Source organism: Notothenia coriiceps, unplaced genomic scaffold (genome assembly GCF_000735185.1).
Source record: "Notothenia coriiceps isolate Sejong01 unplaced genomic scaffold, NC01 NC01_scaffold00000339, whole genome shotgun sequence".
NCBI lineage: Eukaryota > Metazoa > Chordata > Actinopteri > Perciformes > Nototheniidae > Notothenia > Notothenia coriiceps.
In genome coordinates, this window is record NW_011333040.1 from 10,583,509 (window position 1) to 10,606,985 (window position 23,477).

A 23,477-nucleotide genomic window follows, 5' to 3' on the forward strand; every position below is an offset into this window, starting at 1 on the left:
AGCATGGCAGTTGTAAAGCTGGAACCAATAGCTAGCAACCATTTTGGCTTATTACTTTATAAAGAGCTTTTAGAAGATTGTTGACTTTCCCTCAATGACCTAATTGTTTCATCCCTCTTTAGGAATGTTTATTGGAAAAATTTGTCCTTTTTCTAATTCTAATTGACTGCCGAGCTGTGTCGATCTAGCAATGTCACAATATATAGCTGCTCTAAAGACATCATTAATAGAGGCCGTTTCAGCCTGACATTGCCTTGTTATTAGCAGGGACGTCCAAACCGGGTAACATGGCGCTGCACCCTCTTACATTCAGCGTGTGCACTCGTACTAAACTACCATTTTTATTTATTTAAAAAAAACAAAACAATCGTGTCAAAAAGACCGTCAGACGGCATAGATTGCTTTGTTTTTACCGAGCTCTGAAATAAATAGGGGATCGATGTCCGGTCGGTCTGCCGGTGGACGAGTGGCAGTCAGCAGGCTTACACTGAAACTGTGATTTCTAAATTACATTGTTTCTTTCACTGTTCTTAAAGAAACAGTAAATCAGGATGTATTTGTTGTTTAAGGTGCAATATATGACTCTGCAGCTTTAAGACCTGAAAAAACTATTATTATCGCTTCGCTTTAATACATTATTTATGCCGCAAAGGGGGCAGGGCTGTCATTTTGTCCGGAAGTGTCGTTAGCGCCCTCGTTCTATATTTTTCTAGAAAAACCTTTGAGTAGCAAACGTGTGTCTAACCACATCAAATATAAAAAAGTGGACAGAAAGATCCCCCATTTAACCGTTGATTGGGTCTTTTAAAAGTGTCATTTCTCTCGTTTGGAGTCTAATCTAAACATGTGGAAACGTGAAGTGGTTGGCTGATGGATGTCCAAGTCCTGCTACAAGGCACAACATGAGTATAGCATTCACACACACCTACACACCTTACACACTACACCCCCACCTCACACACTACACCCCCACCTCGGAGATGTATTTATTTGATCATCCCTGGTCTTGGTCGCAGCGAAAGGGCTGTCGTGGCACGTACCTTCACTTCATCTCAATACCACCTTGTGTGATTAATAGCCAGCAGATCCGGCTCCAGCGCCATCCTTTTTAACCGCCCCGTCTTTTATCTCCACCAACTGATGGTATTAACCACCGCCTAACACTAACACAAGGCAGAGGGAGATGTCTGTGTTGAGCTAAACCAGACGACCCTCTGAAAGGCATCAAATCATTTCACCATGTTGAGAGCGAAAAGTGGTAATTACTTGTAATTGGGGCGTCACATTTTTCTCTCGCTCGTCCCTCTTTTGCTAAATTGGATGATTTCCTTTTTCTTTTTTCCTTCTAGAGGGACGATAGATGCCTCAAAACCTATAATGGGGCCACAATTGAAAACTGTTTTTGTTTCATTTGAAATGTATCGGTGTTAATGTTCTTCCATTTTGCATGCTTTCATTCACGCACACACACGTTGTTGCACACACACACTCCTGTGCCCCCTCTAATCCTGAATATGTTTCAAATATGTATGACTATGCTGTTCAATTTAGTTTTACATTGATTTATGTTGCTCTTCTTTTAGTTTTTGGATTTGTTCTTATAATAGTAATAATAATAATAAATGATATTTATATAACACCTTTCAAGGGACCTAAGGTCGCTGTACATGGTGGACAAACAAAACAAACAGACAATCAAAGGGCAAACAAAAATAACGGAAGCCGGGAGACCAAGAAAGGGCTAGGGCCCGAAGGCCAGGGTGAACAGGTGTGTTTTTAATGATGATACAAATATAATATATATATCATTTTGTTGAAATGCTATAACACAAATAAAGACAAAATGCAGCACGCTTTCACATTCGGGAAGAAAGAACAAGCAAATGTTAATAGCTAACGTTTAGCTGACAATTACTTAAGAGATTAATTGATTATCAACATGGTTGCCCATTAATTTCCTCTAGGGTGACTAATCAATTAATCAACTAACCGTTTCAGCGATAAGACCCTCCCCCTTCTTTCTACTTGTTACCATTAGAACACTCAAATAGCTCCGCTTAAGAAGAAAAATCACAGAAACCTGATGGAACAAACTCACTGTAACATTTTGTACCAACAAACCTGTCTGTCCGATCGACGCAGACGATGGCCCACAGAAAATGTAATTATAATAAGTCAAACAGCATATTTTAACACACACACAGATGGTTCAGAATTTGCAATGCATGAAATGTACATAAACATTTGTAATTACTGCGAATGCATCCATGTTTTACCACATGCATAAATACTCAAATGATTGAACAGGATTGTGAGTGGGAACTTGCTCTCTTGCGGAAGACTGGGACACACATAATTGCTGTGTAGCTCATATTGCTTTGTGAAAGAAAGACAAGAAAATTAGTACAAGGGAGGGAGAAGGGAATGTTTGGCAAAAAGAGAGCAAGGAAGGAAGACAGCCAAAGACTTGACATAGTGCTGGAGGAATATTTCCTCCTTGTCTCTCTGAATCAAGCAGTGGTGCCTCAGCAGTATTTTAATCGTGCTCGAGCATGGAGTTCCTGTTGTTATTACATGTGTGTTGCTCTGTTTCACACACACACACACACACACACACACACACACACACACACACACACACACATATATAATAACACACACAAGAGGACTGAACAACCGACATTGTGTAATGTTTTCAGATTATGCAGTGAAAGCTAGAGGCAGACAGTGTTCTGCACTGGTGTGAAACTAATAGTAAAGAACACCGAGGTTCTCCGCTGAGTAATCCAATTTGACCTTGTCTATGAGAAGACGGTCTATTGAATAACATTCTTCTAAGTATGGCACTGGCAGAACATCTTATGACCCACTTTTAAAGGGTCTCAGCTCACCATCTTTAAAATGCTGTTCAATGACATCCAGGGGAGGAACTCATCTTTGTACAATCTCTTTTTAAAGTAACACTAAAGCGTTTCTCTCATCTGATATGGATGATAGAAAAGGAAAAAGGATACTGATGAGTGAAATTCCCCTTTGTATATTGAATACACCGTATGGCTTTGTGGACACCTCCGCCTCTCAGCCTCCATATGCTCAGTCTCACTTTTTCCTCACACTGCAGACTGTGTGAAGCTGAGGGTAAAGAGCTCACTGTGTCCTGCCAGCAGCGGAGACATCAAAAGGGGCTTCTTGGCAGAAGTTGGGGGGCCTGAGCACATAGGATTGCAGCAGGAATAACACAGGGTGAGATGTTATTATTACAAGGCTGATTTAGGACTATTATGGAGAAGCTCTGTGGGGGTTTCAGTTCTAACCACCCTGACGCACACACATCACTTACACACGGAGCTCACTGGCACACATTCATAAAAGGAACCTACATACACACGACAACATGGCATATGTTGTTGGCTTGCATTCCCAGTATGGAGGAAAGAACACACACATACACAGGGCTTGGAGGGAGATAGATGTGTACACTCGGAGGGGAGGGGTGTGAGGTTGTCTGACGGCGAGTGAATCACATGTGACAGAACCCAAATTCAACCGAGGTGTGTCTCTTGACATGGTGCGATGGGGCGCGCCCTAATGCATTACCGTCCACCAGGGCTTTGTGTACGTGGACGCCCATACGTGTGTGTGTGCAGGCGAGCATGTGTCTATGCACGTGTGTTTATGTATGGGCCCTCTTTACTGCAATGTTGTGAGCAGCCAATCATTTCTTCCAGTCTAATTAGCACGCATGTATATTCAGGGTAACCGTGGAGCTCATCCAGGGAAACCAACTGCGACATGGCAACGGTTCACCATGAGGGGGGGGGTGACTGTGTGTGTGTGTGTGTATACTATTTGTGTATTTTGTGTGGTTCACTGATTTGACACAAGATAATACAAAGTGTAACAGGGTTGTCGACCACTGGTGACCAATGAAATCCAGTCTGTGTTGTCATAAGTGCTCGTATTTGACCCCACCCCCCCCCCTGCCACAGACTGCTGGAAGGACCATCACTGACCATGTTCAGGAACCATCACCACCATCACCATCACCATTACCATCATCATCATCATCATCTCCACCAGCAGCCACCAAGCAGATTGTAGCCTCTGCTCTGTCAGATGTACTGGAAAAAAAAAAGGTATACAAAATAAATATAAACTGAGTCAGGGCAAAAATATGTCAAATGTTTCAGAATCAGACATTTGGCAAACGTGACAAATTAAAATGGGTAGTCTAAAATATAAAATACAAAAAATAGGCAACCACACAGTATTAAAATTAAAATAAATGTTGAAGGTAAGAAAAAAAATCAAATGTAAGTAGCAGCAATAATACCATAGCTAAATTGTAAAAAAAACAAAACTGTTAGAAAGTGTTATTTGCTTATTTCTTAGTGTTTCAGGTGCAGTTAAGTAGCAGTGGTAATAAGATGATTCAATTGAAAATAATGTTATTTATTTTGCACATAACTTCACTAGGGGTTATTTTCATGTCATGTTTCAATGACAGTAATATACAAAAGTATATCATGTTAAAATAATGGCAACAAAATAATAATACCCATTTTATGTTTTATTCAGCTATAAGAAATTGCACAATTTTCCACGGGTTGGGGGTGGGTACATATCACACCTGATGTAACAAGACAGTGTTTCCTCGTTGGCACCTGGGGGGGGGGAGGCAGGAAAGGATAGAGAGACACTGGATCAGAGGGGGTAACGACAGGAAGAATAAACACATGAATAAATAACAGCAAAAGGCAAACAGAGCCCAGCCATCAGTCCGATTTGGCCGAGCCTTGTCGCTCGCTTGTTCACTCGCAGCTGGGAAATTCACGGTAACTTGGTTTGGTCGAGACATTGGACTCACCTCCATGTTGGCGGCCAAATGCATGTGGCAGATGTCAGCGTTCAGATTTCTTTTCCCCACATAGTGTTGGACTGCGGCAAGAAAGTGTGTGTGTTTGTGTGTGTAGTGTATGTTTATTTTCTAAGTGTAAATATATTTGTTGGTGTTAAAAGAGGTCAGAAAAGGGCAAACTAAAGAAAAGAAATAATAGTAACTAAGGAAAATGTCGCCTTTTTGTTTTCTAACATCTCGAATAGTTGGAATACTGAGATATGTTGAATTTGTATATAAACTATAATAAGTGAAATCCGATTAAATGGCAGTGAAAAGTGCTGACACTGAAGTTTAATTTAAAGAATTACATAAATGTTTAATGTAAGTTTATGTTTAACCACTTAAAGCAGTATGTGTCATTGTGTTTAATAATTTTACATCACTTTATATTACAATTAAATTATAGTTTTATGTCCGGTTGAGAGCGAGCAACATGGCAAAACATGCATCAACATTTAAAATTTAAAAAAATATTGATACATTTCCATACCTGTTGGTCCTGGTTTTTGAATAACAGCATGCAGATGTGTGTGTGTGTGTGTGTGTGTGTGTGTGTGTGTGTGTGTGTGTGTGTGTGTGTGTGTAACATTCACTCACCAGTTAGCAGAAACACGTTTCTCTCCAGGATCTTCCCCACAGTCCAGGCTTTAGTATTTAATTCCCAGAGGAGAGCTATAGGGATATTTCCCTCTGGGCTTTATCTGTGCGCACAAGCACTAATAAATACACATCTTATACATGTGTGTGGGTGGGTGCCTGTGTCTGTGTGTGTGTCTGCATGGCTGACTCAAAACCAGCCCTTTGAAGTGAAGTAACGATGAGGGGAAGTTAATTACGTCCCATTATGCAGGCTGGGTGCGACCATGCACCAGTTAAGGCCATGTTTTCGCCTTTAATTAAGTAGAAAGCCAAACGCTCGGCTGTCAGGGAGCTGCTAAAAGAGCATTTCAGAGGAAGAAACCCTCGGGGCGCTGATGAGGGGGCGCTAGGACTGGCCACATGTTAATGGCGAGGTGTTAGCATCTTAAACCGCGTTATCACTCGCCACTCTCTGTAGTCTTTCGTAAATGTGCAAAGGGAAATCTTCGGGATGGTCTCCGGGGGAAACGAGCAAAGCTCCTAGACTTTAAGAGTTGACGCTGCGCCACTACAAAGTGTTCAGGACTGGGGGAAGTTGAGGAACTTTTTTTTGACTGCATAAAAAGGAACCAAAAGTGCCTGAGCGGTAACTTCTTAATTAGAAAGTCCCTTGGATGGCTTGTGGATATTTCGCCAAACTGGAGAACTTTGGAACCTTGATTATCATCTCCAGCCTGGAGTTAGTTTCTCAAGTGCAATCTCTCCATCAAAGCTGTAGAGAGATACTTCCACAGATGAAGCAAGTAAACACATTTGAAAGTTTCAGTTATGTTATGTTCCATGTAAATGTGTTACTTTGAAGAAGAAAAATATTTTCTAAAATTCTCAACCCAAGCCATAGCACAGAAACATTTTTCAAAAAGAACATTATATTTAATGCTTCAAATGTTTGGGTTTCATCAGTGAAAAGTTGAACTTTCTGTTTTGTTTTTTATTCAGAAGCAACAAAATAAAAAGCATGCGTTTCGCATTTAGAAATGAAAGGCAGGATGTTGAAGTGGAGTTTAATGTGACCAATCTCATGTCAGCATGTTGTCTTCTTGTTTACTTTATCCTTGTGATGAAGGATGTTGATGGATGTAGGATAATTGTCTTTTCCCACTTGTATCCTTTATTATATTCAGATAATTGTGTTAACATCGCTGAGGAAGTGAACGGTAACTGTAAATGTTTGATCATGTTATTTACTGTACCAACCTGTCATCATTTCATGTTGGAAATAAAGTTGCCTGGCAACAAGAGAAATCAGACACTCGTATCCACTGACAGCTCACAGAGAGCTGTACACTACTTACAGGTTTACAGTCATTTCCTGTCTTTAGCAGACAATACCTGAGCATCTTACTTTGAGCACCTTGTTGAGACTTCACAGTGTTCACCTGAGCACGCTTTGCCATGTTCACTCTCCAAATATACACATGCAGGCCTTGTAATGTCGGCTGTTTGAGAAATTACATGATTGCAAAGAATTAACTTGTCAGGTGCTGCTGGTGCAGGTAACTAAAACTAGCACACTTTAATTGCGGTGTGTCTGTCTTTTCTTTGCTGTGCTCGGTAGGATAGTGAAAGTTGCAGGGAAGCACGTTTCCAAGGCGAGCAATTATACAGAAAGTGACAGCATGAAATATGATTACTGTTATACCAAAGGCACATTTATTGGATTGAGAAGGAAGCTGGAAGGATAACTGTTTTCTTTCCTAACAAAGCTGTTATTTTGGTCACTTGGCTTTGTTCACTCAGTTGATGCTCCCAGACGATTTTCAGTTTCACACGTCATAAGTTCTCTCTTCTATTTTACTGACTGCTATTATTTGTCTTGTATTCATCTATGTTTTTTTAGGGTTCCTTATAAAGTCAGCAAAGGGAATATCTGACCACAAATACTGTCTTTTTGTTTACCAGGAGAGTAAATTAATAATGAATTTCCCGTTTGACACAGGCAAACCCAGTCAAAGCCTTGATGAGTGTGTTCATATAAACTCAATTATTCTTGTTTTAGATGCTTATAGCAGAGAATATAGCGCTGACCTATTGCCACAAATCATTATATTATGAATGCGTGTTTTCACCAACACATGTACCATGCTTCACATGAATACATCATTTACAAAGCCTGCATGCAAAGAGGTTAATTAACATGAACCGCTCAAACACATTTCCAACGTACAATACTGTGCACTGCCAAAGGGTGGTGCTAACCACAAACTGAATTAAACCTTACACACAAATACATCTGAATCTAGAATACATATGGCCTCAATAAAATATATATGTAATCTGCATTTATATATATATATACATATTTGTTGTATTTTCTAGTATTTATGTGATTTAAGAAGCAGTTTTAGCTCATGCCATTGTACACACACACACACACACACACACACACACACACACACACACACACACACACACACACACACACACACACACTCTCTTTTCCTCACTCTCTCCTCACATATTGACCGGTCTGGGGGTCGTGTGTGTGTGTGTGTGTGTGTGTGTGTGTGTGTGTGTGTGTGTGTGTGTGTGTNGCAATTATTAGAAAATGGAATAGACATACAAGACCACTGATAATCTCCCTCGATCTGGGGGCTCCACGCAATCATCTCACCCCGTGGGGTCACAAATGATCACAAGAAAGGTGGAGCAAATAATCCTCAAACCACACGGGGGACCGTAGTCAATGGACCTGCAGAGAGCTGGGACCAAAGTAACAAAGGCATACCATCAGTAACCCACTACGGCCGCCAGGGACTCCAAAATCCTGCAGGTGCCAGAGTGTCCCCCCTGCTAAGCCATTACTATTGTCCAGCCCGTCTGAAGTTTGCTAGAGAGCATTTAGATGATCCAGAATGCAGGATTGGAGAATGTCATATGGTCAGATTGAAACCAAAATAGACACTTTTTGGTAGCAGAAACTCAACTAGACGTGTTTGGGAGGAGAAAGAATGCTGAGTTTGCATCCAAAGGACACGCATAGACCTACTGTGAAACATGGGGGTGGAAACATCATGCTTTGGGGCTGTTTTTCTGCAAAGGGACCAGGACGACTGATCCGTGTAAAGGAAAGAATGAATGGGGCCATGTATCGTGAGATTTTGAGTGACAACCTCCTTCCATCAGCAAGGGCATTGAAGATGAAACGTGGCTGGGTCTTTCAGCATGACAATGATCCCAAACACACCGCCCGGGCAACGAAGGAGTGGCTTCGTAAGAAGCATTTCAAGGTCCTGGAGTGACCTAGCCAGTCTCCAGATCTCAACCACATAGACAATCTTTGGAGGGAGTTGAAAGTCCGTGTTGCCCAGCGACAGCCCCAAAACATCACTGCTCTAGAGGAGATCTGCATGGAGGAATGGGCCAAAATACCAGCAACAGTGTGTGAAAACCTTGTGAAGACTTACAGAAAACGTTTGACCTCTGTCATTGCCAACAAAGGGTATATAACAAAGTATTGAGATGAACTTTTGTTATTGACCAAATACTTATTTTACACCATAATTTGCAAATAAAGTCTTTAAAAATCAGACTGTGATTTTCTGGATCTTTCTTTCTCATTCTGTCTCTCATAGTTGAGGTATACCTAGGATGAAAATTACAGGCCTCTCATCTTTTTAAGTGGGAGAACTTGCACAATCGGTGGCTGACTAAATACTTTTTGCCCCACTGTATTCAGCACACAGTTTCACTGACATCAGTGTTTCCAGGCTGCAGTGAAGCTATCCTCTACATATGCCCTCACAGATATAGATCACACTTTCCAGTCCACAGTGAGGTGAAAGATGATGTAAAAGCAGCAAAAGTCCAACTAAATCCGAGACATTCCTTAGGGCCTCTGTGGCCAATTAGCTGCTCTGTTTCCGGACATTTCCGTACTTTCTGGAAAAGTGAAAGAACGCACTGCTACTGCCAAGGAAACCCTGCTCCAGTCTGCTCTGCGCTGGCCCGACAGTCCTCCCTGGGCGTGCTTCCCAATGCCTGGAAAACTGGGAATTCCAGGTCTCACTTTCGCCAAGGGAGATTACCTCACCACTAGCACAAGCTCAGTATTTTCTTTGGTTGATTACAATCTTCTGTGTCTTTTCAAACTTGTTTTCATTGTTAATGGTAGCTATAGAACTTCCAGTTTGTATTGATACTATTTTTCAATGTACAGCAGTTAGCAAGTCTGCAGGCTTATTTGTCATTTCTATACTGCGGCAGAACATTGAGATAATATAAGGCAATAAATGGCTAAAAAGTGACAATGAGAATAAGATAATCGTAAAAACACATTTAAATGCTATCTGCAAAATATGACTGATGCTAGGCTAGGATATGTATGCACTGTACCATGTGCCACCAAAAAACAGACTTGTAAATAATAAATGTTGTTTGTATTTAGTGCTAACATCACTGGCTCTACCGCAGCATTATGGCAAGCAGAAAAAGCCTAGAAAACCAACAGGAGCATGGGTTAAGGCCTTCTGTCTGCAATTAGTAGAGTTTCCGTGAGGAGTGTCTGGGACTGGTCTCTCAGTCTCTCAGACGGAGTCCCATCCGGCCGGGTCTCCGTGCTCCACATTCCATCCAGAGCGGAATTACGTTCCGCCCCATTTCAGACGTAAAACGGTGGTTTGGTGCTGCATATTGGAAACATGTGAGAGCTGTGTCAGAGAAAGAGTGGCGTGTCACGGCAGCCGGGGTCCTCTCAAGGTCAGCACCGAGTACAGTTACCGGACTATCATCTGCGAGTCTGGTTTAAACAGTCATCATATTAATTTCAACTTGACCACAGACATTAAGCACAAACACATGTTGCCAGTGACACTCCACCACATTGTTTTCACGCGAACACCTTACAAATGGGGCTTAGCGCGTGTATCAACAGCTGGTCCTACATTAATCCACTCATCAGTTAAATGAAAGCTTACTCACTTGTAGAGTAAATGTCGAATCAGCCTACTGCAGCCTGCAAATCCAGATTGTGTAACCCAACCACAGCAGTCTGCACAGGACCACAGGTGTTCCTTCTCTGTAATAGCTGGGATAAAGTTGGCGTCCCAAGATGGACACTTCCAAATTCCAAATTTCTAGACAGGATACGTCACAATGGGCCAAGAAGTCTGGGTCCCTTTTCAATGTCAACTCAAAAAGAAAGAAAAGAAAGAAAGCAGCCCTTTTTTGGCTGAATTTTAGATCACACACTGGTGTATGACTTACAGCCCTTGGTATTACATAATGCATCAAGAGGCCTTCCAGAATTCAAGGGATCCTTTCTACCTCCAAGAAAGAGCAATTGTTTGGGGTAAAAACAATAGCATGGTTCTAATGAAACGTGGTTAACAGCGGTAGTAGCATGGGCTAAGGCAGAACCCATGACATTTCAGAGCAGATCTGAATCAATAAATGAATTATCCTTCACTTAAGAAGACGGCATATACGGTTATCTGTGCAATAGGCAGAGATGATTGGAAATTCCTGCAGGATGAGAGTCTATTTCACTATTTATCACGTGACTGGGACGGGACAAAAAATAATTGAAGAAATCGACAGACCAATCAGATATACCACATTCTGCAGTTATTGACTATTATATTGCTCCAACACACAATGTGTTTCTCAAATTAAATACACCAGCAGTTCTGCCCGCAGAAGTGGGAAGTTCAAATACACACACATTTGCATGTTTGTAAATGGAACCGGATTCATAAACGCTTTGTAAAAATGAATAGATAAATAAATACATAGTTGTAGATAGATAAATAGCTGAGTAAAACATCATAGAAACTGCACAGCGATGACTGCTTACATGTGAGCTGTAATACCATGTAATTATGTCACATTAGAGGAGTATGTCCTCACATTAATCACACATATCCTACTCTATTGCCATATCACTGCTTTGGTCAATCCAAGGATCCCGTGGCTAACTGATCTCCGAACATTTTATCCAATGGGCTTCTGTCTTTGATATGGGAATGAGATCATAACTCATTTCAGACCGTAAAATTAAAAAAGAACACCTCGTAAAAACTTTATATCTGAGCCTTAAGGGTCTTAAAGAATTAAAGCTTGCTCTCTGCATGGAAAAGGTGTGTTTATGCATTTATACAGTATGAGTGTGTGTAGGTGTGTGTGTGTGTGTGTGTGTGTGTGTGTGTGTGTGTGTGTGTGTGTGTGTAGTGTGTTGTCGTAGTAGTAGTGTGTGTCGTGTGTAGTAGTCGTGTAGTGTAGTAGTAGTAGTATAGTAGTAGTGTGTGTGTGTGTGTGTGTGTGTGTGTGTGTGTGTGTGTGTGTGTGTGTGTGTGTGTGTGTGTGTGTGTGTGTGTGTGTGTGTGTGTGTGAACAAGTGAAATATGGCCATCTAGTGGTAGAACTGAAATATGGAGGACTATCTGTATCTGCAGTACTAGATGTGTCGAGTGTATGGGATACAAATAAATTAAAACAAAGATGTTTACATACAAAAACAAATGTTCTCTATTAGTAAACAGTGTAAAGAGAAATGCTTGAAGCTAAACCACATTTATTTTGTCCTTATTGCTTTAAACAAGGGAGTCTACAGAAATCAACCACAGCTGAATGACAGATAAAAAAACAAAGGACAGTACTGAAAACCAATGCATGCATCATCAAATTTAGACACATTTTCTTCCCTCTGCATTTCATTATGTCAAACAGCCACAGTGATCCTTTCCTCATAATACACAGCTTTTAATTCCAAACAGCAAAGCCCAATAAAGTGGAGCCCTCACCGGAGCATGTGCCTGCAGTGTGACCCCTCTAAAGTCAACGACATTACAACCTCAGCTGTGTCCCAGAATAAATATGATATAAAAGATTGATCGTGTCTGGCGGCGCAAACGGAGCTCTGCACAAAACTGTGGGGCCAGTGCAGCTGAAATATTTCATCTAAATCCTGCAGCAGTCAGGACTGGTTCAGGATAGAGAGCGGGGGGGGAATCAACATTGAGGGGGGATGCTGGCAAGCGGCCACTGATCCCTTCAGTCTGGGGCTTTGAAGCAACACTGTACATTTTCAGTGAAGTTGTGCATGCATTGAAACCCCAGCAGGGAGCAATTCATCATGAGACAATCATAATAAAGAGCTTTAGGTACGCATACTTCTATCTCAATGTCTCTCACACACTCCTCTGTGATAAATCAGCCTGTAACTCACATATGGAAGCTGTGCTCTCCGGCGATGGCCCAGCCCACAGCACGGCATGAAGGGGACCAGGGCGGACGGGGAGCGGACGGCCGTCTCACAGACTCCCTGTCAGGCAGCGGCATCCGCTCAGCCTCGGTCCATGCCGGCACCCTTCACCCAGAGGGGTGTTGCGGACCACCCGAAAGACGCAGAGGAGATGACAAGGTCGGAGGTGTGAGCAAAGGACTGACGTATCCACACCAGCCCCCTACCGCTGTCGACCCACCCCCCACATGTGCGCCAAACCCCCCCCCCCAAAAAAACCATGAAAGTCTCAGGATAAAAAAAAGTCCTCCTTTCTCCTCCTCGTCATCCTCTACCCATCTCCAGACTGTTGCAGTGAGGTGCAGTGTTTACTCCACCCCAAATTGTGTGCCGGCTCCAGCAGATCCTCTGGGCTGACAAATCCTCTGCAGTGCTGCTGCGCTGTGGCAGAGAGTGGTACAGTGGCAGGCTGGCACACAGGTTGAGCTGCTGGTGGATTAAGACAACCACACACACACACACACACAAGTTCCTTCTCAGCACGGGAAGGAGGTGGAGTTCTTCCCAGTGTCCTTTATTGACCGCTGTCCCTTGCTTCCCAATGGAGGACGCCACCTCTTAATTCCCCGCCTCCTTTCATCCAGTCTGCTTTAAAAGATTCACACACACACAAACTCTGGCTTTCTTCTTGACTTATTGCCTCCCTTTTTTTTCTCCGGTTTTATTGCCTTTGCCTTATTTTTTCCCTCAGTGTCGTGCAGTACTCATTAGCACCGCGTTACTCTTCATATTTCCTCTGTTTTAAGGCTCAGACGGCTACTGATTGCCGAAGGGACTGCGCTGTGCTTTCATGTTACAGTGAGAAAGTGTGTGTGTGTGTTAGCAGCAGCTCAACTCCGCCTGTGGTCCTGTGGTGCAGAGGGAAGAAAGTTCGGTCCAGCCGAGTGTGTCTGGCGTGATTGATTCGTCCATTGTTCCCGTCACACACCTTCACTCCACCCGTGCCCTTCCCGCTGCGTGCAGGTGATTGAGTCCTGACTGACTGCTGCGTCGTAAATGCTGTGTCAGCTAAAAGACAAGTGCATAATTCTCTCTCACTGCCTCAGTGTCCAATGAAAAGCACATGTGGAGGAAAGCTGCAGAGGTGATATACACGCATCACCACTGATTTTTATAAACTCATCTGGCAACAAGGGCACACAGCAAGAGGGGCGGGCTGAATTTAAATGTTTAACAACGCTCTTTAGCTTCGAGTGTCTTTCCTGCAATACTAGCAAATAAATAATACATTGAAGACAAGGATTTATCTGAATATTAAGATAAAAGCAGACATTCTCAAGTTAAATCGGGTTAGGTTTAGTGTACAAGCACTCCGCTGTGGTCTCATAATATCATATTTTATTGCAGCCTCAGTATGCTCCATCTTTAAATTGTGCAGAGTCCAAATCTCTCATAACATAAATTAAAAGAAATACAGCTTGTCTAATCTACTGCAACACATATTCAATCACTGTTTCTCCTGAGTACGAGGTGCCACACAGTGATGGGAGTTGGCACTAAAATAACATGATTTCTTCTCTCAGACAGAGCTACATCAAGATGAAGACAAACTCCACTATCTGCCTGACGGATCAGAAGAATTCACTAAGCAGGTGCTCCCGTTCTACCGCTCTACCACTGAGAGCCTATTAACATACTGCATCCCAGTGTGTTATGCCAGCAGCAGTAAGGCCGACAGGACGAGGCTCCAGAGAGTTGTAAAAGCAGCACAGAGGATCATCGGCTGCCCTCTCCCCTCCCTGATGGACAGTTACACCTCCCGCTGCCTCAGAAGAGCCAAAAACATTTTTAAGGACAGTTCACACCCTGGCTGTCACCTGTTCAACCTGCTGCCCTCCGGCAGGCGCTACAGGTGTATCACATCCAAAACAAACAGACTCAAAGACAGCTTTTACCCCAAGAGCCATCATTGCTCTTAACACCTGAAAGTCATACCTCTTACTCATCCTACATGTGAAATAAATGTGACTCTGTATATATATACATATATATCATTATTATTATTATTATTATAAATACACACCTACTATTATTATTTATTACATTATAGATTTTGTGGGGGAAACTTCTGTGTAGCAATGCAGTGGGAGTCACCGACTCAGGAAGGAGACACGGGAAGAGCAGGAGCTTTGATGTCAAACACTGATGGTTTATTTAGGAGCTTCGGCTGGAGAATTCACAAAACAAGTCCAAGAGCCAGAGGTTCTGACTTCACGGTAGAGTTGCCACGTCAAATCTGAAGAACTCTACCCCAGGTCCATCTATTTAGTTAGTTCAGAGAGAATAATCAACATTGTGCATAACAAGATAGAATCATAACACCTCTATCAGCTGACGCCAACAGGCAGGAACAGGGAGACAAAACACTGCCAAGCCTGTGCTCAGTCAGGACAGTTTGAACTGATAAACTGGGTCAAAGTTATGGGCCTTGGAAAATATTTCCCCAACAGATTTTATTTTTATATTCCTTATTCCTAAGTATGTATGCTGCGTGTATTTGTTGTCTTATGTTGTGATGTGTTTTGTTTTGATGGCACCCTTGAAAGGGAGAAGCATTTATTTATCTCATTGTACATGTATACATAATGAAATTAAACTATTCTATTCTATTCTATTCTAAAGCATAATAGGCCCTCTTTAATGTAGCTATTTAAAAATCGGATTGATTGATTGATTCTATTTATGGATTATCGGGCAAAAGAAAAGCAAAGGATGCTTGAGTGTTTCAAATTCAGGTTTTGTGACAATAGCTACAGGTGTTGGGTTTAAATGTTAAAGCTCCTACATACTGCATTTTTGACAGCTTTAACTACCACATGGGAACATCTGTTGATGCATCACCACTCAATACCACCACTTGTTGTCATGTAAAGAGACAATGGAGTGGACGTGAAAGCAGAGCCTGTCCTCCCACATATGGACGCCAGCTTGGCTCCACACGATCTCAGCTCCTCTCATGAGACTCAATGAGTCAGTCTACGTCTCTGCCTTCTCCTGCTTCTTTCTCTACGCCTGCCAGCAGCCCACAGGCAGGGGAAGAGATGCATTGTTCTCCAGGTCACTCGCTGTGTATCACTTTCCCGTCAGCTCCCCCGTGACTTGATGTGGTTTCTTCTTCTCTCTTCTTTCTGCCTGGCTGAGCGAAGAGTCTCCCAGGCTACAGCAGGGTCAGCCGGAAACTACTGATGCCGTTCTTCTCCAGCATTAGCACTGGACCACTTGTCTGAACACATCACTTTATAGTTCTCTGATCTTAACTCACATGTAGCAAACATGCACTTACTGTGTTATAGTGTTGATTAAATCCACTCATCTTGCCATCTTTCTTTCATGTTACTGACAGTACACTCAATCTTTCTTCAGATAGTTCAGGATAAAACACAATTTGAAAGTAAAAATTGTTTGAAAATGAATAAGATTAATACACATAATTATAACAGGAGCTCCCTGCTGTTATTTTTTTACATTAGATTCATCAGTTCTGAAAGATACAAACAAAATGTCTTCATGATAAAGCTTTATTAGTTTCCCCACCAGATGGTTTGTTACACAAAGACATTGGAGAAGCCGTCAATGGAAACAGTTTGGAAAAGGGGAGGAACTTTCAAGAAATACTTTCCATGTGATAGGATGAACAATCTAATGAAGTATACAAATATCTATCCACTCTAGAAACCCCTCAGTGCCATTCTTTGCTTTTCTTTCTAAATTGGGAAATAACTGGTGCTGATGCAGCCTCTCTAACCTCTCTCGGAGCCCCCATTGACGTTTTGAATTCAAACACGCTGGAGATGTTCATTTGTCCAAGCTTCTGAAACGTATTCCTTGAAGCCTGACAAGTAGGGTTATTGTGTAATATCGCAATAATGTGCCATACTCAGCCATTTCATTAATATTCCCTGAAATTACTGAAAGGAGTAAAATAGAAAATTAATTAAATTCAAAAGCTATAAAGCCCTAATTCAGATCAATACAATCAGGGGTTTTGCTTATACAGCTTTACATGGTATGGTTTGACCAGTTATCGCCCTCGTCAACCAGCATGCTGTTAGATGGCCATCTCCCAGAAACCTGACATTTTAGTCACTCTTGGCTCATATCACTTGTTATAGCAGATCCTGAACTCCCCAGATGGCAGGCAGTTTTTGTACATATTTACAAGGTGTTGGGAAAAATGATGTTACCAATCAAAACACCAAATACCAAGACAAAGACAGTTTTCTTTGTTTAAAGTATGCATCAACACGAGAGATGTTGAGCCAAAGTTGTGCAATTTTTCTTCCCCAGCCACAAATGTTGCTCAGCAGCAGTAAAGTGAACTAACGTTTTATTGAGAATGTTTGTTTTAATATAGCTTCAATTCAGCAGGTGTTGATTGTACTCGCATTGTATTGACTCCAATGGATTTTTGTCTTAGTAATTTGAGTTTTTTGATGCTTAACACCTGTCTGACTTTGTTTCTGTGTTTGCATATAAGTAGTAGTCTAGAATGTTTTACTTAATTAAACAAAATCTAATAGAAATTGCTTTATCATAACTTGTACTGTATTGATGTTTTAGCTTCTATTTGGATTCATTATGATAACTTAATAAAGATGAATCCTTAACATTGAAAAACCTTTTAAACTGTCAACAAAGCTTTCATTTAGGGCATTCTGTGTATGTTCATTTCATTCAATAATTGGATCTGCTGTATCCCCTCTCCACTAGGTTAAAACAACAGCCCAGGACTGCCAGAATTGGTGTTCGATTAACTAGTACTAATATTGGTACTCGACAAAATGTAACAATTTGAGGACAATGGAGCATTAACTAGTAAGAAAACCTTTTAAACTGTGTTTCAGTAATCAAAAAAAGCAACTAAATCTGATCTGTAAGGTATCCTAATAGTCATTTTGATGCCAATAGAAACTGCTGTAAAATAATTGATCTAAAATGGTTGAATCTTTTCAAAGGCAACAAAACATGTCTCTCACTTGGGTGGAGTAATATAGAAAATTGCAGTCGCTATTGATAATAGATAGGCTATTTAAAAATCATGATTTGTTTAGGACGTGTCAAGCTATTCTCTTACCAAAATGTGATCTACTGTTTTCTGGAACCAAGGTGATATCATTTACTATCCACAACTTTTGCTAATGAAGAACAAATAAACAGAGTGAGTCCAAAAATGTATTATTTAGTACGAACATCAGTCAAAACCGCAGTGGAGCTTTATTTCCTATATCATGCCAGTGTATCTTTCGTATTCAAAACAATCACCTAGGACTACTACGTTTTTCTCGTAGGGCAAATACCATTACCATGCAGGAACAAGCATTATATTCTAGCAAAGTATTCTAAGTCAAGAGATCAAGCTCTCACACACTACAGAAACAGTATTCAGGTAATCTTCACAAGCATTTTCAGAGACTTGATGCTTCACTGTAGATCGCCTTCCGACATGGTTAAGAGCATGGGGGGGTGTGAGCTCTGCTGAACTGAATAATGATCTGAGAATGCTTATTGATTTACTGTAGGAGAAACCAATGGGCCAGAATTTAAAATAGAACACCCGGCATAGTTAGTGACACTGTACAGCCACGGTCCCAGCTTCATCACTTCAGTTGACTGCAATAAATATGGTGTAAAGTATATGGCCTCGTTTGCAGTGCGTTATACTGTATAAGGCTGGAACGGGCTTTCTGAAACACTGCCTCACTTAGCATTTAATCCCAAGTGAACTGCTCTATTTTATCTTCACGTGTATTTTCATACCAGCTGTCCTGAAGCCATGAAAGATGAATGGTACCAATAAGGATGGAAATTAGCATTAAAGAAAAATAAATGCTGATGAAAGTTCAATGTGACATTTATAACTAGCAGTTTCAATGTCTTTAAATGTTCTGTTCTTCTACAGACACATTTTAAACATTGTTTAGTTCTGGAAAAGTTTGTTTGTATCGTAGACGGCAGTCTGCTACACAACACAAGATCCACAGAATTCAAACAACTTCCCACAACCCATTAGCTTTCCTGCTAAATGATACTACTAATCATATTAGCAAACATGAACACATGTGTGTCTCACTTTTAGCTGAAGTGACAGAACAATCATCCACCAGGGAAAAGTGCCCTGTTAACGTCAGGCTAGAGAGCTAATTGGCTAGTCAGCTGCAGCCCATTAAAAAGCATGTCAATGTCACTTTTGTCATGTTAGATGCTAGTGTGGTCCTTACAACTCGCTGTTTTCCCATGACTTGTAGCAACAGCGAAGGTTAGCTTACTTTGTCTCTTGTTCATACAGTGTAAACAATTAGTGGACCAATCAGTTTACAGCTCTGTCATTTGGGACAAAACGTCCTGCAAATATTAGAGGACGTTAATAAAGGAGGCACTGTAATCACAGAAAGATTCACAAAACTTGAATGCCTTATTCTTGGTGATATCATTGAATAAGTACGTAAAAAAATAAAATGCACATAGATATATTTGCATATGTGTTAAAGAAAGAATTTCACTTTGACTTTATTCACCCCATGCTGTCCTGTATTAATTGTGTATCTGTTTATCCTTGATTGATTTGTAACAGAAGGAAAAGTGCAGAATTAATTCTCCTTCCTCACAGAGTTTGGCAAGTTGACATAAGAAAACTAATATGAACCCTTTCCAGCTTTGTTTTGAACTACCTGCAGGCCAACACCTCATCATTTATACATGAAAACACCCACTGCATGCATGAAAATGTCCAAATGAATACGATGAAACCTTTGTGAAGGCCGTAAGACAAAGGCTTGGTATCTTTTATGTATTCTAACTGTAGCTTCTTCCTCATTATGGTAGTAGTTGAATTGATTTCTCGAGCTTATCTATTTATTTTTCAGAATCCTCCGTGCTCCTCTGGCTGGCTGCCTGCTATATTCATATCGATCGGCTCTCCTCTTGTGTCTTTCGAAGGGCGGCAAGTTGTGAAGCTCCTCAGGCAGCTTGGGGTTGTTGTAAACATGTGCTGTGAGATGAGATACACATGTTGCATTGAAATAGCTCACAGTGCTCATGGTTCTTTTCTCGACTGGAAAGAAACGTTTGGTAACAGTGCGATAATAATATAAAATGATACCAAACCATCTGTTCTACAGTGCAGTGTTTTCCTTAGGAACAATAGCTTTTGTTCTCCTCTTCGTCTTGTGCGTGGTTGAAACTGAGCATCAGGTTGACTGTTGACCTCGGCTCTTCAGCTCATCCGCTCTCAGGAGATTTTGCATTTTATCTGAAGCTGCTGCTAATGCTGGTATTCTGTTGAATGTATTTCCTCCTGAAGTTGTACGCATTCTGTGGTGTTCTTGTTTTGTCTTGTTTTCTGTTATGTATGTTATCTACATGTGTGAAGCCACGCAAAGACGAAACAAACACTGCTTTTAAATTGTGTTACTCATATCTTTACATTATTCAACTCTGAAGAAAATGTCTTAACTGTAATATCCATATTTATATGCTGTTGTGGGGTTTCTTTTGTTGAAAAATGCAGATTTTCTTATTCAGAGCTTAATGTGATTTGCCTTTCAGCTTTGATCCACCTGGTTCTTTATCCACTGGGATGTCCTGTGACACGCAGGCTGTTTTTCAACCTATGGTTAGTAACACCCCCTCCTTTCAAACTTCTACACATTTGATTGTTAAAAGACTGAAGACTTTTTATATCTGTGAAATGTTACAAAAACTAAAACATATATTAGTTATTAAATGGAATAAACCATTGTTCAGACTTTCATAATACTGTATATATATAATACATGTATTTCCTTTCAGTGCAATCAATGGCACATTTTGTGTTGTGTTGACTGTTCTTTACCACATTGGATTTAAAACTGAGTAATTAACACATTATGGTGTTAGCGTTTTATTTGCGTGTTTTTACATCCACATCAGATGAACAGTGTAAGAGTTACACAATGGAGTCTTGGCTTAATCCTGTGGCTCTGCATATCGTAATCTTAGATATGTATGAGCTGTGCAAGGCAACAAGAGGTACAGAGGACTGAGATATTCCCTGCAGCACCTTTATATTATTTCAAATAAGATCTAAAATGATAGTTCAATCCAAAAACAGTACATACATGTAACCTTGTGAAGAATGAAAATATTGGAAGTTGTTAAACTTGTATACAGCTTTCTTCTGTTTCTCATCAACAAAGTCAAAAGAACAATCTGCTCGCTGTTATTCGAATTTAAGAATCAAATGTCTGTGGATTTATCAAATATCAAAGTTATGGTGTTATGAAGCAACACATTGTCCCATTATCTGATCACCTCAGATCAACGAGGATCTGGAGGGAGAGGTCCGGTTTGCATCAGCAGTGGGTCCCTTCTCTGTGCCCGTCAGATGCACCATAAAGAAATGTGATGTGAGTCATGCTGTGTAGCACTCCTAGAGGAAATTACATTCAAATGACCTATATTATTTTCATGCTTTGCTATTTTTCTAGCTTTGCATATTTTTGTGAGCGTTTGGGTATACCACATTGTATTTATTGGCCTTATAGTAATATAAGTAAAAATAGGATAAATAAAGTATCTATCTATCTAATATAAGGGAAAATTGGAACAATAATTATGGAACAAATATGAATGTTATGTATGTTAAACTCTGTACTTAAAAAAATCTTCATTGCTAACGCTAATTTCTGTATATAAATGTATCCTCTCTCTAGATGAAAGTTGACAACCAGTTCATTGACTTTGGTTCGCACGTAGTCGGCCAAACTGTTTCATGGACTATCACCTTGACCAACAAGGGAGCTCTGGCCAGCCGCTTCAGCCTGGACACTTCCGCGTGTCTCAGTCCAGAAACTAGCCACGTCCAGATGGCATCCCATGTCTCTGCCAACACCAGCCAGGTCAGCCTTTTGATCTGAAACTCGAGAGTTGCTTTTTGTGATGGCCTTATGGAGAAAATGTAATGCTACAAATTATAAACTAGATACAGCATAATATGATGAATGTGTAGTCAATTCAAATAACCAGGTCCAAAGACACTCATATAAATAAACGTTCATGTATCAAGTCTGATGAGTTGCTGTTTGCTGACAGGAAACAAGCAGTCCAAACACAACATCTGACAGCCAGAGCAGCTCTGTATCCATGGGGACTGGCAAACTCCAAGCAGAGGAGGAGAGTCAGGAGCTGTCCGAGCACCCAGGTAAATCTGTTAAACAGTTGGGGCCCCGGTTTGAATCCAACCAGGGGCCCTTTGCTTCATCTCATCCCCTGTCTCTTTCCCCCCTTCCTAGGTTTTTACTGTTGTGTTTATATAATAATACTAACAGCAAAACGGCCCAAAACATAAAACGTTTTAGAAAAGCACAAACAAAAGTTGTTAACATTCAGTATGCACAAAATATTATTAAATGCTCATTTTTTTGTTAACCCTAAATTCAAATTCTATATGAATTTAAAACTTGAACTGAAACCTGTCACTCAAAACCCAATCCATGTCATGCTAACTGGTGATGCTACATTTGGTATAATTTCTTTCCTTTTTCTCCGCTACCCATATGTATCACGACCATTCCACACAACCTTTCAGTACAACACACTCTCACTCCATAATCGTCCAGGAGCGACGTTTGGTCAGGGTCCCGTGGCGTGCAGTTGTGACGCTCCTAGGCTCCTTCAGCTTCATAAAGGGACGCAAATAGCTTTCAACTGATTGCAATGTATTCCCATCTGCGGCGAGATTTGACGCTCATGGAAGCACGGCATTCGTTTGTGTCGGCTGCCCTTAAAGGCAATGTGAGCGTCCATTCCCATTGGATAACGGAGAATTGTACGCCCGGAAGTAAGTATTCCCCTTACTGTCGATTGATTTTACAGTGATATCTGCACTACTCATCGACTAAAAACACCAGATTATCCTTGTTAATTACACAACATTGATTGGTTTAAATTGTGTGCAATGCTTTTGGATTTTTCCCCTTCGATTCGGAGAAACAAATATTTTTTCGGAGTAAAGGATGGCAGAAGACACTACACTACCCAGAATCCCCAGCTATCGTTTAGGACTAAACCTTGTGCTCTGTTTGACAAACCCCGTGATTAGTTCTCAAGCTCTATGATTGGTTGACCTCCAACTGCATTCCATATGAAAAAAAACGTTTCGTAAAAGATAAAATCATACTTTATTCAGCAGTGCTTGCTTTACTCTTTGAAAGTCATCACATGAATGCATTGTAATAAATGGTTCGACTGCATTAAATATATTACACGTCGTATTTATTTACAGAGATCGGGCTCAGGATAGACCGGAAACTATTCTTTTACCGTTCAGTTTGAATTTCACAATAAAGTTAGTCGTAATATTTTGTTTTGATATTATTGTTTTTTATTAACTACTAGACCGCTGGGTCATGTTAAGACCATCTTTTCTGTGTTGCTGTGTTTTTTTTTCATCGCTTTTGTGTTACAAATATCAAAACAATAACTAAATATATCCGTCGTAAACTAAACCAGAAACGGCAGTATATTTTATTTTGTTAACACTGTAAACTTGACAGCTTTTTAACCCAAACCACCTACTGGCACGTTATTACACGTTTAGAGTAATGCAATGCAGGTAGATTGTGTTGCTTTTTAATGACTGTTTAAAATGCCTTTTTCTTAATGTCTTTTATTATTATTAACTACTTGTTACTTGTTGCTAGGGACGCTGCTATCGATATT

At 40.8% G+C, this 23,477-nt stretch overlaps 1 protein-coding gene across 3 annotated transcripts in view; it reads left to right on the forward strand.

Annotated features, from left to right (window-relative positions):
• Positions 1-23,477, forward strand: part of cacnb2a (calcium channel, voltage-dependent, beta 2a) — a 92,341-nt gene that overhangs the window by 23,615 nt on the left and 45,249 nt on the right. The gene's annotated exons all lie outside the window — the stretch shown is intronic.